The sequence below is a fragment of the Beta vulgaris genome, chromosome 8 (assembly GCF_026745355.1).
Source record: "Beta vulgaris subsp. vulgaris cultivar EL10 chromosome 8, EL10.2, whole genome shotgun sequence".
NCBI classification, from domain to species: domain Eukaryota; kingdom Viridiplantae; phylum Streptophyta; class Magnoliopsida; order Caryophyllales; family Amaranthaceae; genus Beta; species Beta vulgaris.
Window position 1 is genome coordinate 14,987,402 of NC_079209.1, and position 16,918 is coordinate 15,004,319.

A 16,918-nucleotide genomic window follows, 5' to 3' on the forward strand; every position below is an offset into this window, starting at 1 on the left:
AATCTAATGCATATCCAATAAAAACACAAGTTTTAGATTTAGGTTGCAGTTTGTGATTTTTATTGTCCATAAACAAGGGAAAGCATTCACATCCAAATGTTTTCAAAAATTGATAGGAAGAAGGACGATGAAATAATTTTTCAAAAGGAGAAGCACCCCCTAAAACCGAGCTGGGTAATCTATTGATAGTGTAAGCAGTATATGATGCATCCACCCAAGATTCCGCAGGAAATTCAGAATGAATAATCATAGTACGAGCTATTTCAATGATACGACGATGTTTGCGTTCTGCAACACCGTTTTGAGCTGGAGTATGGGGACAAGATTTTTGTAAATAATACCATTGTCAGAAAAATGTTGAAGAAGAGGAGAATTATCAAATTCTCTTCCTCCATCACTTTGAAATATTTTAATTTTGCAATTAAAAAGATTTTCAACCATCTTTTGAAACATACGATATTTGGAATAAGCTTCCGATTTTCGACGTAAAGGATAAATCCAGGAATATCGTGAAAAATCTTCAACAAACACAACATAATAGCGAAATAATTGATTTGCCAAAATACGAGATTGCCAAAGCTCACTATGAATTTTATATAATGGATATGGAGAAATATGTTCAACTGAATCAAAAGGTAAACAATGTATTTTCCCTAGCTTACAACCAACACAATCATCATGAAACTTAGAGGTACATGTGATATATTTATTTGAACATAATTTTCCTATAATGCTAGAAGATGTATGACACAGGCGAGCATGCCACACGTCACCCGACTCCTTATGGCTAGAAAGCAGGAACTACTGAAGGCTCAGGAGGGACAATGCTGGGCTGAAGAGGGTAGACACCTTGTTACTGGTTCCCTGAAGCAGAACTTCCCCCGTTATCTGGTCCTTAACATAAACAGATTTTATCCCAAAACAAATCATTTTCATGACAAACATGTTAACTGATAATAAATTATGTTTTAAATTAGGACATGACAGACAGATGATAAAGGAGGGACGACTTGCAGTTTTTAAAGTTAAATTTCCAGTACTTTTAATTGGAGTAAGGTACCATTACCAACTACAATAGAACTAGACCCAGTATAAGGAGTTTTAATAGAGAACGTAGCATCCTGAGGAGTCATGTGAGATGCAGCTCCCGAATTTGGGTACCAGACTGAGTCATTAGCTTCACCACCAACAGACATTGCAGCTAAGGCTCGAGTGACACTTTCTGAGGAGGAGGGAACAAAGCTGAAATTGAAACGCTGGGGAATAGGCAGCTTGGTGACCTGGAAACCAACACAAACCACATGTATCGGAAGTAGGGGTAGAGGTAACATTGTTACTATTTGATGAATTACTCCCTGCAGACGACAAATTATTAGTAATATAATCTAGGCAAGGCATACTATAGGATGACAAGTTAGAAAATTTACTTATACCATTTTATCGTCCCCGATTACCATTGTTGTTGTTGTTTCCTCCAGAGCCACAATTATTATTGGTTCCTCCATTTCCACCATTATTACCCTGAGCATTCTGATTATTGTTGCCTCCATGATTATTATTACCACCTCTAATTCTGTTGTTCCTTCCCCGATTTCTCCCTCCAGAATTAGTCTGGGAGGAGGAACTTGAACCATTACCAGTAGATTTCACGACAAGTAAGGCATGATGGGATGAGGGATCAGATGCATCCTTAAAATTTATCAATATTTGTTAATGCAGTAGCAGCAACTTGGGACGCAAATCATCAAAACTAATTGGGAATGGATAATGCAGGAGGGTAGTAACGATATGATCGTACTCAGAATCACGATCTAGGCCAAAAAGAGTATACTGAACTAAATTCTGGTTCGACACATGACATTGAATAGCAGCAAGGGAATCAACAATCACCTTAATTAATCTCACGTAAATATCCATCCATGGTCTGGGAAGCAGTCTTTTTAATACGAGTTAACGGACCCTTTAATTCCATTGATCTGGTCATACTAGCATGCATAAATCTAGATTGTAATCTAGTCCAAATATCCACAGAGGTATGCAAATCATGAACATCCACAAATACATCACGAGATAAAGTAGCAAAAATCCAATGATTTAACTTGTTGATCAACACGCAAATATTCATAAAAGTGAACATTGGGAACAGTATTACCAGATTCATCAATAACAGTGGCAGGAGGAATAATAGCAGTACCATCAACAATACCAAGTAAATTGATGTGAAAGTAGCAGGCAAGTTATTTGCATTTTCCATAATAAATAATCTTCAGGAGAAGATAAAGTAATGGTTACCAGATTCGTCAGATTAGGGGCAGATAAAGTCGGAAGACTGAAACCAGAGGGCGGATGAGACAACCCAACCATTGGCGGGGAAGGAGAGGCATTCGGCCAAGGGTGCAGAGACGAGGGCATGAGGGAGGATGGCGTCGGTATAGCGTGGCTGAGGGCAGCGGGCTGGGCTGAGGCCGAAAAATCGGGCGGAAACCGGGGAGTCATGCGCGAGGCGGAGGCGGGAGAGGAGACTCCGGCAGACCACGGTTGTGAGTAATAAGATCCGGCGAAGGGATCGTTGGGCAAGGCAGCGGCAGAGGACAAAGAAAACCTCTACGAACTGGGCTGCAAGTAGGTCGATACGTACGGAGGAGGAACGACCGTGCTGTGAGCCGGCGACGGCGAGGGGAAGCCGGAGATAAGCGGTGACGTGGACGGCACAACAGTGGATGGCGCGGCGGAAGAAGGCGCAAGATCTATAAGAAGAGAAAAAAATAACGTGATTGGGAAAAAAATTATTTTTCTTTTGTTTAGGAAAACCTAAGCTGTGATACCATGTACAAGTGTGGGAAATAATTGTGTTAACCTGTTGTAGGTTAACCTGTCATTCAATATATTTAGTGTTTACAATACAGACCTATGACTATGAAAGTACTCTTCTACCCTTTACAATATAATATTATTTCTTTACATATAATATTATCCAATATTTATAGCAAACAGAAGCATTTTATTTGATCCTTCCCTCCAAAATAAATAAATATAAATAGTATTTTCCTACACAAATCTTATTTTAATTTGTCATTCCCTAAAAAAACCCTATATAAATATGTGATCAATAATTTGATAAGTTTTTTTGGGAGTGAGTATCGCTGATATGTTAAATCTAAATATTATTTACAAGGTCGTGGAATGCGTTTTCACAAAAGGATGCCAGCACTTTCAGGAAGATTATTGTTTTTTATTTCTTCTTTGATCTTTCACGTTAACACGACGCACAAGACTAGGCAACTGTCTAGCAAGCACCAGCAATTCCAACAAACTCCACTAAATAAACAAACCAAACACGTCGCACGCCAGTTATTCAAACGAGTAGATTTTTAATTTAACAAATCTGAACTGATGATGCCAATCACTAGTAAATTAATTGCCTAAAGCCAATTAGATCTTCACGGAAGATATTATTTCATGACTTTTCGATTTACTGAAGATCTGCTTCGTTTGGATTGATAAAAGAAATAATATGAAACCGGTGCACACTACCTTAGTGTATTCCTTATCCATTTCACGTGAGTTTTAATGATTACAACTTTCCGTTTTTGCCGCGTTCAGTCTTCCGCTCTTTTCTCTCTCCTGGTAACTTCTCTCTCCTCTGATAACTTTACTCTCCTGATAGTGTATTTTTAAAATAACATAGTGTATTTTGAAATAATATAGTGTATTTTAAAATGATATAGTGTATTTTAAAATCTTAGTATTTTGTTGAGTTTTTTGGCATGATAGTGTTGCATGTTATAGTGTATATTGACATAATATAGTGTATTTTGAAATGATGTAGTATATCTTGTCTCTTGACATGACAGTGTTTTGCTGTGTTTTTTTGATATGATAGTGTTGCGTGATATAGTGTGTTTTGACATAATATAGTGTATTTTGAAATGTTATAGTGTAGTTTATTTGTATATTACACAAAATTATCATAATTGATCGTTATAGCGTTTGACATGATAGTGTATTTTGACATGATATAGTGTATTTTAAAATGATATAGTGTATCATGTATGTTCTGAACAACTGTTTTTTTTAAAATTTTAAGGTGGGAGAATCTTATTGAAGAGATTTGGAAAGCGGGAGTGATTAGTTTCTAGTGGATCACGTGTCTAGGCCTAGTCCACACTATTTTTTATGTGAACTGGGTCCACACAAGACGGATTGTTGGATTGATTAGGTCAAGATCATATATGAGTGATGATTGATTATGGCCCTGTTTGGCACTATCGTTTGAGGCAGCGTTTAGCGGTTTGACAAGATTAAAACGCTACTTAAGAAAATTATGAGTGTTTGGTAAGGTAGTGGTTGTAATAGCATGTATCAGTTGGAGTAGATTATGAGTAGCGGTTGTGGAACGTTACTACAAGTAACGTTTGAGATTTAGAGGTAGCGGTCTAGCAAACAAACACTATATAACAGCATAAGTTAGAATTATTAATCAATGTTATTTCTTATTTCTTTTATTGTTTATTAATTGTTTTATTTTATGGCAATTCAATGCTTATTTAACAATAGCAAAGATGTAATTCAAATATGTATTTTAAAGATAAGATATTTTACAAGTATTTTAGTAAAATTGGTAATATAAATTTTTCAAGCGTTGAATATTTTCTTAGATATATACATTTCTTTGAGCAACAAGAAATTCGTATACTCCTTTTTGTGTAACTTCTTTGAAAAAATAAATCTTGAATTTAACTATTGAACGAACATATGAAATTGTTATAATTCATTTCATATTAGAATAAATGTCATTTATTGTCTTTCACAATGTCAACATCTACTTTTGTCAAACACTTCTAATTAAACAATAATTTAATCGTTGACCGCTGACCGCTGACAGCTGACAGCTTCTAATAGACAACTAACAGCTACCCCCAACCACTGCCACTACTGCAACCGCTAACAGCTACTAAAACCGCTAGTTTTGCCAAACATGCCCAATGTCCCATTTTGAACCATATTCGGATAGAATCGTGATCTTCAATTTTTCATGTTTCATGTGGTATCTGCTCCTGCACGAAGGCTAACTGTTGGGTGTTTTACGAGGGCTTTGTGTAGCGTGGAATGGTGGCCATCGACTGGTGGTAGTGTCCGTGGACTCGAAGGTTGTGGTTAATCTGTTGGCGGGCGAGATCCCAGCCAACTCTCCCTATATTCATCTGCTTAGGAAGTGTCATGCTTTGCTTCACTCTCGAGATTGGGTAGTAAAAGTCGAGCATTGCTACCGAGAAGCTAATAAAGTGGCCGATTGGTTAGCAAATTTTGGTGTTGAGATGGAGGAAAAGTTCAAGATTCTAGAGGCGGTCCCTTCGGATCTTCGCACCGTTTTATTGGAGGACTTGGGAGGTGTATCTTGGCCTCGGATGGTTCCTGTGAAGCGAATGGGAGACATTTGATGGCTGGGTTTCGGTTTGTTACGTTAGTCTTGTTTCTTTTGTTAGTTTTGGTTTGAGTGTCGTTCTTCCTTTCAGTACTTTTCTTATGTTCTTTTTTCTACTTTGTTAGTAGCGTTGGATGCCTGTAATCCTCTTTCTTCAGCAAAAAAAAAAAAAAAAAAAAAACAATCAATATTTGACATTAATTACAGGTTTGAATCCAGCTGCACAGTTCGACAGCAGATTTATTTTTTCATCAAATCTAAAATACAAGGTTAATAAAATAAGGGTTTTTTGTCAGAAAGGACCTAATAAAATACAAGTTTTGTGGGGAAGGACCTAATAAAATTTTTTTTGTCAAAAAGGACCTAATAAAATACTTCCGATTGTGAACAGGAACCACTTTATGAATTTTCGGCCAAATTTACCATTTACCGACGTTGGCCCCTGTTTTTACCCCTAGTTGAGTCTTTAATCATCTGTTTCTATTACCATTAAATTAGGAGGAGCAGAGAAATTACAGTAAAATTAAGAACCCTAATTTGAGAATTTGGGAAAAACGTATAATAGGAGCCCTAAATTTCAAAAACCCTTAAACATTGAGAGAGAGAAATTTGAAGAGCAAAACATACCTTGGATTTGATGAAAGTTGCAGGATAAGATCGAATAAGTTGATGCTTCCCTTCAATGGAGATTGCGCTGTTTGGAGGAAAGTGTGAGAATTCAATATGTTTGGGTCAGTCAAAATAGGAATAGAACATTAAAGAGTCAACTAGGGGTAAACAAAAGGGTCAACGTCGGTAAATGGTAAATTTGGCCGGAAATTCATAAAGTGGTTCCTGTTCACAATCGGAAGTATTTTATTAGGTCCTTTTTGACAAAAAAATTTTTATTAGGTCCTTCCCCCACAAAACTTGTATTTTATTAGGTCCTTTCTGACAAAAAACCCATAAAATAAATATGTAAATACCACAATATTTATTTTTTCATCACTGCATTGGCGGAGATCATCTAACTCCCTCTCTACTTATTCTCTCTCCCCCCACACCTCATCCCGAAAGTTCTCTAGCAGCCCGAAAGTTCAGCCACCACTCCAAGGTAATCTCACCCCTTTCTTAATTTTTTTTTATTTTCTATTTTGCCTTTTGGTTTTTGATTTTCTCTACCTTGCATTTCCATGTTTGAATATGTATGCCAATGATATGGAGATATTGTTTCCATTTTTTCATGAATCATGAGTTTGCTTACTGAACATTTGAAATACTGATATTTAATTTCTTTATATTTTTAATTTCTTTCTCCTACATTGTATATTTTTTCTATAATTGCTGTACTACTTAAACCTTTAAGATTTTGTGTTGATTGAGATTTGAAAGTGAGACGTTTCTTTGTGCTAAATATATTGCTCGTGACATCTAGAATAATTTACAGCGTGCAATAAGCGAATTCGAGTTACCGAGTTTGAGCAACTTGATTCGAGTCAGATTTAGGCTTGAGTGATATACTCAAGCTCGACTCGTATCATAATCACTCCTACTAGTAGTTGGTACAATAATAGCTATAAGTCATCTCATTATAGTAATAGTATTTGACTAAAGTTTTCCTTTTTTGGATACATAGAATTATAAAAAGATATGGTGCTATCAGTTTTCAATGCCCACGCTCCGCCAAATATTGAGGTAAGAGTAGCTCATGATCACCTTTGATGAAATAAATTTAATTCAAATTGCGTATTGAAATTTCTGAATTTGAAGTTGCTATATTACAATCATTTTTTTGCAGGAGAATGACACACATGGGCCAAAACTTAAGCAAGATGATGTGCAGGAAGGACGAGGGGTAAGCACGACTTAATTTTTCAGAATGATATGATGCAAAATTAATGGTTTATCGTATTTTTCCTGTTTCACAAAATTTCGTCTGATGTCTCTCTGTTTTAGATCTTACCATATCATGGACAATTTTTAAAAAAATTTACGTGGCATCTCCATCTGTTACTAGAAAATATTTTGCCTCTTATTGTTTGCTCAATTTCTTTTACCTGAGGATTGAGGTTGAAGTTCACAAAATTTAACAACGCAAGCCAGTTGATAGAAAAAAAAAAATTATTGAGTATGATTCACAGTATCTAATACTTCCTGTGTTTCTTCTTACTTACAACAGTTTGATTTTCACGCTTATCAATGCATAGTTTCAACCATCAATAAGTTTAATTACCGATAAATAAAAATTATAAAAAGTATATATTCAGAAAATATACATTCAGACGAATCTAACAAGATCTCACATGATCGAATATGTTTTTCCTTACCTATAAATCACCAAATATAAACTAAGTAAAGTTGGTGAATAGTGTAAAAGTCAAACCGTTGCAAGTAAAAAGAAACGGAGGAAGTAATAATTAATCTGAAAGCATATTTTCAAATTAAAGTATTAACTTTCTATATCTCTATTATATAAGCCAAGGGAGGAGGTGTGGTGTCCTTTTTTGAAGTAACTAAAATACCATTAATGATCTAATTAATAGAATGAAAAAAATTACAAAAGCAAATCATTTAAAAATTCTCATTCCAACTTGCCATTTAAAACAAGTTTAAAATGGTATATGCATTAAATACTTCAATCAAAAATTAAATGGACAAAATATTTATACCTTATAAAAAAGATGGAATACATAACGTGCACATGAAAAGTCTGAACATTCACTACCTTTGATACTCTTTAATCCAGTTAAAACAACTCATTATTTTTGTTCTTTCTGTTCAATATTCATTCACAAAAAATTAATGTTAACAATCACTCACAACCTTTTTATTTTTTTACATTGGCGAATTAATATATCTAAATTCATCTAACTGTTGAATTTTTCACATTTAAGTTTAATCATAAATAAAGTACGAATGAAGTATCTAATAGAATAACAAATTTTGAAATTAACGCACGCATCACGTGCATATGAAAGCTAGTTTTGAGTATGTGAAAGTATTGGGTCAGACCGTCTGACGTATTATTTACTGTCAGACGGGTGAGCCCAATACATCTTCTCTCATTGATACTCGTCAGGGACAACGGGAAGAGTGAAGGGAGTTGAGTTAACTCACCGGAACTTCATCGCATTGATCGCTGGTTTGCACCACCAGAAAATGAAGATGTTGGCGGAAGAAGAAGAAGGGGAGGAGAAGAAAGGTCCGGCAGTACAACTAATATCGAAACGATGAATATGAAACGTTGAAAACTGTGGAGACGTTGGTTTTAATGGCGAGGTTCGATTTCGAAACGATGTTGAAAACTGTGGAGAAGTACAAAGTTACATACATGCCGGTTTCGCCGCCATTACTCCAGGTCTGGGAGTGATATGAAAGAACGAAATATCGTGACAAACACCAACGTAAATCGACGAGATACAACCACGAAATTCCGATGAATTTGATTTCCGGAAGCAATGATTGAGATGAAAGGGAAATGATATCAAATGCAGTGCTACTTCTAGAAGGACCTGGATCTAATAAAGAAGAAAAAAAATCAGCTAAGAGGAATGAAGAAGAAGGAGAAAGTGAGAGAAAGTAGAGGTTAGTGTTTTGTTTTTCAGTTGGACTTTGTTTTCTTTCAGTTGAATTTTGTTTTCTTTCAGTTGGACTTTGTTTTGTTTCAGTTGGACTTTGTTTTTTTCAGTTGGACTACCTGAAAAAAAAATGAAGACTACCTGAAAAAGAATAAAGACCAACTGAAACCCAAAGTAAGTCTAACTGAAGTACAAAAACCAACTGAAAAAAAAAGAAGACTAACTGAAAACAAAATGAAGACTACCTGAAAAAAAATGAAGACTACCTGAAAAAAAATTTAAGACTAACTGGAAAGAAATTGGAACTACCTGAAAGTCATCCGACCAAAGATTATGGTCGGACGAGTCCGACACAATACGTTCTCTTTGAGTATTACATGCGGTCAATTGTGAAACTTGTTTACTTCTTTTGTTTCTTTTTACTTACAACAGTTTGACTTTCACTCTTGCCAATTCATAATTTCAACCATCAATAAGTTTAATTACTGAAAAATAAAAATTATAAAAGTATATATTCGAAAAATATACATTCAGACGAATCTAACAAGATCCTACATTAATATATTTTTCCTTAACTATAAATCACCAAACATAGACTAAGTAGAGTTGGTGAATAGTGTAAAAGTCAAACTGTTGCAAGTAAAAAGAAACGGAGGAAGTATGAAAGATTAAGAAAACTTGTCAAAAATAAGTCAATTTTTGGCCGGTCAGCTCAAACTAAGTGATTTTTGATTAACTCAGAATAAGCAAAACTTGTAGAAGTATTAGCTTTTAATAGGTCTAACTGATAAGCAACTTGTTATTGTAAGTAACCTGTCCATGTGTCTATTATTTATTGGTTTAAATTTTAATTAATTTATAAATATTAATTACAAAAACATAAAAAGAATCCCCTCTTGCTTCGATCTCTCCTCTCCTTCACCTGCAATCCTCTACTCCTCCACTGTCAACCGTCCCCTTCCACCCCCAACACCACCACCACCTTCCGGACCATCAGCCTTCCCCCAAAACCTTCCACCGGCTTCCTACCCCAATTACCCACCCCAAAGATCAAACTCTAACCCCCCATCAGTTGATTCCTCCCGTCTTCAATCCCTCTCACGCTCGCTTTCTTTCTCCTCTTCGCAAAACCATCGCACCATCACCACGGGGCTGCTCCTCTAGACTGCTATCCTCATCATTGTCGTCCTCTCCCCGCGGCTTTCCAACACCACCGACCCCCAAAATCAAACTCCAACCCGATTTGAAGTTCAATATTTGTGAGAAATGGCGCTAAAGCTCGATTTGAAGTCCAACTAAAATTCGTGAATTTAGGGAGGATGTAGGTTTTCCCAATTTTTAGGTGGTAAAATGACAAAAATGGATTACTAAGGAATTGAAAACAACGAAACTTCATCAAAGTTAGTGTAAAGATGAGCCACGAAGAGGAGAGAGAAAAAGGAGAGTGAGAGAGATCGAATTTGCTGGTTTGTGGTTTGACCATGCCAAAATCAATGAAGATTCGACTGATCACTGATTGATGTAGGAGAAAATTCCGGTGAGTAAGTCAAATTAAGCAGATAGTTAAGTCACGACTTAAATGACTTTTGGGCTGGGCAGGTGGCTGGGGAGGGGGTTTGTTTTGGTAGGGGAGGAGGTGGTCTGGTGGTGGTGGATTGACAGAGGAGGGAGAAATAGGTTTTGGAGGAAAGAAAGTAGGCTAATGAAAAAAAATCAAAAATTACCGATTGTTCAGGCCAGTGGTCACCTGAACCTATTATAAGTTAATATACAAGCTTTGCTTATTCTAAAGTAGCCTTAGGGCCTGTTCTCTTCGGCATAAAACAGCTGAACTGAACTGAACTTATCAAAGCTGAACTGAACTGAACTGAACTTATTGGAGCTGAACTGAACTGAACTGAACTGAACTGAATTGAATTGAATTGAATTAAATTGAATTGAATTATATTACATTGAAATAGAATAATTGAATGTAATAAATATATAAATAATATTTTAAACAATAATAATATGAATATTAAATAATAATTATAATGATAAGTAATAATAATGAATAATAATAATAATAATAGTAGTATTTTGAATATCTTTAAATGATAGTTATAAATAAATAATATTAATAATCATAAATTAATAATAATAATAATTAATGATAGTAATGATAATTAATAATAATTATTTTATATTATTTGTATTAATATATTAATACTTGACGATGATATATAATAACAATAATATCTAAGAAGTAAACTAATATTACTATTTTAATAATTAGATTTAATAATTTAAAAATATTTAGTAATAAAAATAATGATTGGGTTAAATTACGTCATAAACCGTCTTGACGCGATTTGATTGGTTTATGGGCTAAAAAAAGTGGGTTTATTTGTGCTTTGACCTAAACCATGTTCCTCCTAATAATAATAGTAATAATAATAATTAGTAAAGCTATAATTAGAAAAATATATAGAAACAACAACAACAACAACAACAACAATAATAATAATAATAATAATAATAATAATACTTAATAGTAATGATATATATTTAAATAATAATAATAATAATAATAGTAATTAGTAAAATAAATTATACCAACATAATAATAATAATATTTAACAAAATGGTTATAAAAGAATAGAGCTGAACTGAACTGAACTGAACTGAACTGATCTGAACTGAACTGAACTTATTGGAGCTGAACTGAACTGAACTGAACTGAACTTATTGGAGCTGAACTGAACTGAACTTATTAGAACTGAACTGAACTGAACTGAAAATAAGTTGGGGAGAACAGACCCTTATTTGCATGCAATGCATACATTAATTTCAAAACTTGTTATTCGATTATAAGCTCCTTCCGTGCTATAGTTATGGTGACACTTAATATGTGAAAAATTATTCGTTGAATGAATTTAGATATATTAATTCGCTAATGTAAAAAACTAATAAAGGTTGTAAATGATTTTTAATATTAATTTTTTTAGTTGCAAAATTTGATAGGTTTAGTTTCTGTCAAGTCTCTCACCATTCTATTTGTTTTGTTTTTTGTTTTCAAAGTTAAATTCTATAAAAAAAATAGAAATTTTATTGAATTTATTTATGATTTCTAATATTATAATTTTTTAGTTGATTTTTGAATTAAGTACAATACTTCATAAATTGTAAAGAAAGTAGACACTTTGATTTCAAGTCAATTTTTTCATTTGTTGTAGTTTGTAAGTGAATTTTTAAGTTTTTGTAAAGTTTCCTCATTTTAGTGATTTGCATAACGTAAATTATGCAATTTTATGATTTTAGTTGACTTGTGAGTGATTGTTATAATTATATTTTTTGATATTTTTGTATGAAGCCCCCTTTGATTTGTAAGTGAATTTGTAATTTAGAATGGGAAGGGAATAACATAGTATCTTCATTCGGGGACACCATAGCTTCCCTCTTCCCTTATATAATAGAGATATGTTGTACTTTGATTCTTGAATGATATTTTACATAAACCTTTTTACTTTGATAATTAATCGCTATTATATAATAGAAAAAAATAGGTCCAAATATATGTAAAAGTTTCATTATATATAGGAAACACTATAAAAAAGTAAATAATTTTTTTCCTTGTCTAACTTCTAAATTCTGATTTCACTACAAATACACCTCTATTTTTTATCATGACCCACCATTAATTGTGAATGGTTTCTGAGAATTGTGAGTTGTAAGTATTGTAAATGTTTTTGTATGTATTGACGTTTTAGGTTATTAGCTAGTAGTTTGTATGTTAATTTTAAGTTTTAATAAAGTTTCCTGATTATTTGAGTGATTTGCTGATTTTTATAATGTGATTTTCTCAATTGTATGGGTGATTTGTAAAGTTTATTCTTTTAAGTGATTTGTGAATTAGTGTTGTAAATTTATTTTCGGTAGTTTTCTTTGAGTGCCGATTTTGATTTTGACATTCCTTTTGTAATTTAGAAAGAGAAAGGGGGCAAAATAGGCGTTTCAAAAGAGGACACCATGGCTCCCCCTTCCCTTATACTACCTCTGTATTTTTTTAGTTGCACCATTTGTTTTTTCACATTTGTCGAGACGATTCTTTAAACGTTAATATCTCTTATTGGGTGCAAGTAAAAAAATATAAAAATTTGATATTTGGAATCCTCGCATTGAGACGAATCTAACAAGACCCCACTTGACTATGTTTTTTCTTATATAATAATGCGAGATAACTTAACAAAGTTGATTGATGAATAGTGCCACCATTGGAACTCTAACATTATGAATTTCCACTACATAGGAGAAAATTCCCAGGGTGTCCATGGAGTGGTTGAGGCATGTAGTACAAACTTATCTTACGTTTTATCTGCTATATATGCAAGCCCCTCTTATGCTGATAGAAAATTACTCTGGCAAGACTTATGTAATATTGCAGGTGTGGTTAAAAGCCCATGGATAGCTATTGGGGATTTTAATGAGATCATTAACCAAGGGGAAAAGTTTGGGGGTCAACCGATTAAAATAAACCGAGCCAATTTATATGCATCTACGATGAACGCTTGTAGCTTGTTAGATTTGGGTTACCAAGGTCAAAAGTATACATGGTCTAATATGCGGAAAAAATATCCAATTTTTACAAGACTAGATAGAGGGTGGGTCAACCCGGAGTGGATCACGAAATTCTCGAACTCGAACCTTTGGAATCTCCCTAGGGTGACATTGGACCATTGCCCGATCCTTGTATACCAAGATAACCCTCCACCAAAAATAGGAAACAAGCCCTTTCGCTTCGAGCCTATGTGGCTCTTGGACCATACCTTCGAAGAAAAAATAAAGACCTCGTGGCCTAGGGAGGGGAGAGAAATAGGTAGCATGCTTCTAGATCTTAAAGAAGTTCTTGTAGAATGGAATATAAATACATTTGGGAATGTGTACATAAGGAAGAAGGGTTTTGGCAAGGTTACATGGAGCTCCAAAAGCACTTCACGCCAAGCCCTACTCGGACTTCCTGCATGAGTTAGAAAGAGACCTTTAAGATGAGCTAGTTCAAATTTTAATGCAAGAAGAAGCCTTATGGGCCGCAAAAAATGAAATGGAGCGTCTAAGGGAGGGAGAGAGGAATACCAATTATTTTCATAGAAATGTGATGATCAAACGCAATGCTAGCCGAATTCTTTCGCTTAGAAATGAGGTAGGAATGGTTATCCAAGACCCTAATCAACTTAGATCACATGTACAAACCTTTTTCGAAAGCCTATACTCATCTGAATAAATAGAACGTGCATGGACAGCTAACCCAAGCCACGCCCTTATTGATATGGCATACCCCACATCCGACGAAGAAATTAGGACGACCTTGAAACAAATGAAACAAACTATAGCACCGGGGCCCGACGACCTTCATCCTATGTTTTTCCAGAAAATGTGGGACATTGTAGGCAAGGATGTCTGTTAGAACATTAGGTCTTGGTTCCTCCAACGAAAAATGCCTCAGGAAATGTGTCAAGCTGTTATTTCTTTAATCCCAAGCAAAACCCACCTGATACGAACTAAGGTCAAACACCTAAGACCCATAAGTTTGTGTAACACTTTGTACAAACTGACAACTAAGGTTATAGTGAATAGACTCAAGCCCTTGATTCCATATTGAATTTCACCAAATCAAAATAGCTTCATTAAAGGAAGAGGGCGGTCCTAATGTTAATATTGTAGTTGCCACTGAAATCCTTCACTCAATGAACAAGAAGAAAGGAAAGATGGGGTGGTTTGCACTAAAAATTGACTTAGAGAAGGCCTATGATAGGATCGAATGGAGTTTTGCACGAACATGCCTTCAAAATTTAGACGTTAATGAGTCGTCAATTGACCTGATTATGAGTTGTGTGTCCCAATCTTCATCCTCGATCCTCATGAATGGAATAAAATCTAATACCTTCAACCACACAAGGGGACTGAGACAGGGAGACCCGATGTCCCCGTATTTGTTTAACATCTGCCTTGAATCCCTTTCTCATGTGATTACTTAGGAAATAATGGACAAGACCTGGACCCTTTTTTGGGTAGGTAAAGACAAAGTCTCGGTGTCAGATTTAATGTTTGTGGATGACCTATTGGGAGGGTACACGAATCAACAACCTTAAGGAATTTCTGTAAGCTCTCGGGTCAAAAGATTAATGATAGTAAGAGTAGACTTATTTTTTCCCCTAACACACCCAAGAAGCACAAATCTCTGTTTCAACAAACCTTAAACATCGAGGAACATGCAAATCTAGGAAACTACCTAGGCTTACCTTTGTCTCACGAAAGACCATCAAAGAACCAAGTCCAATTTGCGGTAGATAAAATTAAAGGGAAATTGGCCAATTGGAAAACAAAATACCTGTCAAGAGTCCGTAGGTTATGTCTCATATCCTCTACCCTTTCAACTATCCCGACCTATTATATGCAAGACATGGCCCTACCTGCTGCAACCCTCAAAGACCTAAACAGAGTGTGCAATAACTTTTTGTGGGGTGATGTAGAGAACCACAAAAGAATCCATCTTGTTGAGATGGAGAGAACCTTCAGGCCTAAAACAATGGGAGGATTGGGTGTGCACAACCAAACTTTGATGAACAAAGCATACATGGAGAAATTAGGCTGGAAGCTATCTCAAGGCCCTAACAACCTAGCTCAAAAATGCATAACCTCGAAGTATATAGATGGAGACTATGTTACCTGCTTTACCAAGGGGTCGCCAATTTGGCAAAGTGTAAGAAAAGGATGGGATCTCCTTGCAAAAAATAGTCTGTGGATCTTGGGAAATGGTGTGGCTATAGACTTTTGGAATGATAATTGGCTAGGAATAGGAACTATCCGTAGTCATGTTGCTAGCCCTTTAAATCTACATGAGGATGAGTACAAGGTGAGGGACGTCACAAGGGACAGAGTTTAGAACTTAGAGTTGCTATCCTTGACCCTACCGGATCACATAGCAAGCCGAATATTGAATTCAGATCCTCCTAATCAGGGAGCCCAAAATGATATTCCGGCACCAATATACCTAGAACCCCAAGGTTTTTCGCTTGCCTTAGCCTATAAGGCCCAATTCCTAAGCAACAATATGGGGGACTTAAGGTGTGTTCTTTTCACCTGAATAACCCTGAACTTATCTGAACTCAACTTATTGGACCTGAACTGAAGTTATTGGACCTGAACTGAACTTATTGGACAGGAACCGAACTTATTAAACCTGATTGGACCTGATTCAACTTATTGGACCTGATTAAACCTTATTGGAACTTAATGGACCTGATTGAAACTTATTGACCTGATTGGAACTTATTAGACCTTATTTGACCTGATCGAAACTTATTACACATTATTGGACCTGATTGTAACTTATTAGACCTTATTGGATCTAATTGGAACTTGTTTGACCTTATTGAATGAAAATATTGATGAGTTATTGTAGACACTAAAAATTTATTAATTGTTCTATATTAAAATGAGTTAATTATTATTGAGCTAAAATAAATATAATTTACCCAATTTAATTAATTTATCCCACTCAAATAACATATCCAAATTAAATTAAAAAAATATAATTTGGATTCTTAAATTTTTGGGTTAGCCCATATTACTAGTCCGAATAAGGTGGTCAAATGGCAAAGATAAAAAAGACTTCCAAGTCGTAAAGCGGGCCCAAACCCATAAACTATAAAGTTCATGAAGGGATCTCTATTCCCTATAAATAGACCTCACATCTCTTAGTTGAGGGGATCGGAAAATTATTAATCTCAAGAGCTCATAAATTTCTCTTGGAACTCTCTCTGCAAATAGTCAATAAGCACATCAAATCCGCGCCGGATGTTAAGATACACTCAAACATATTCAACTGAGATTCAAGCTTTTGTCATCCCTCATTCGAATACACCCAAACAAAACTCAAGCTCAAGTTGACGTTGAC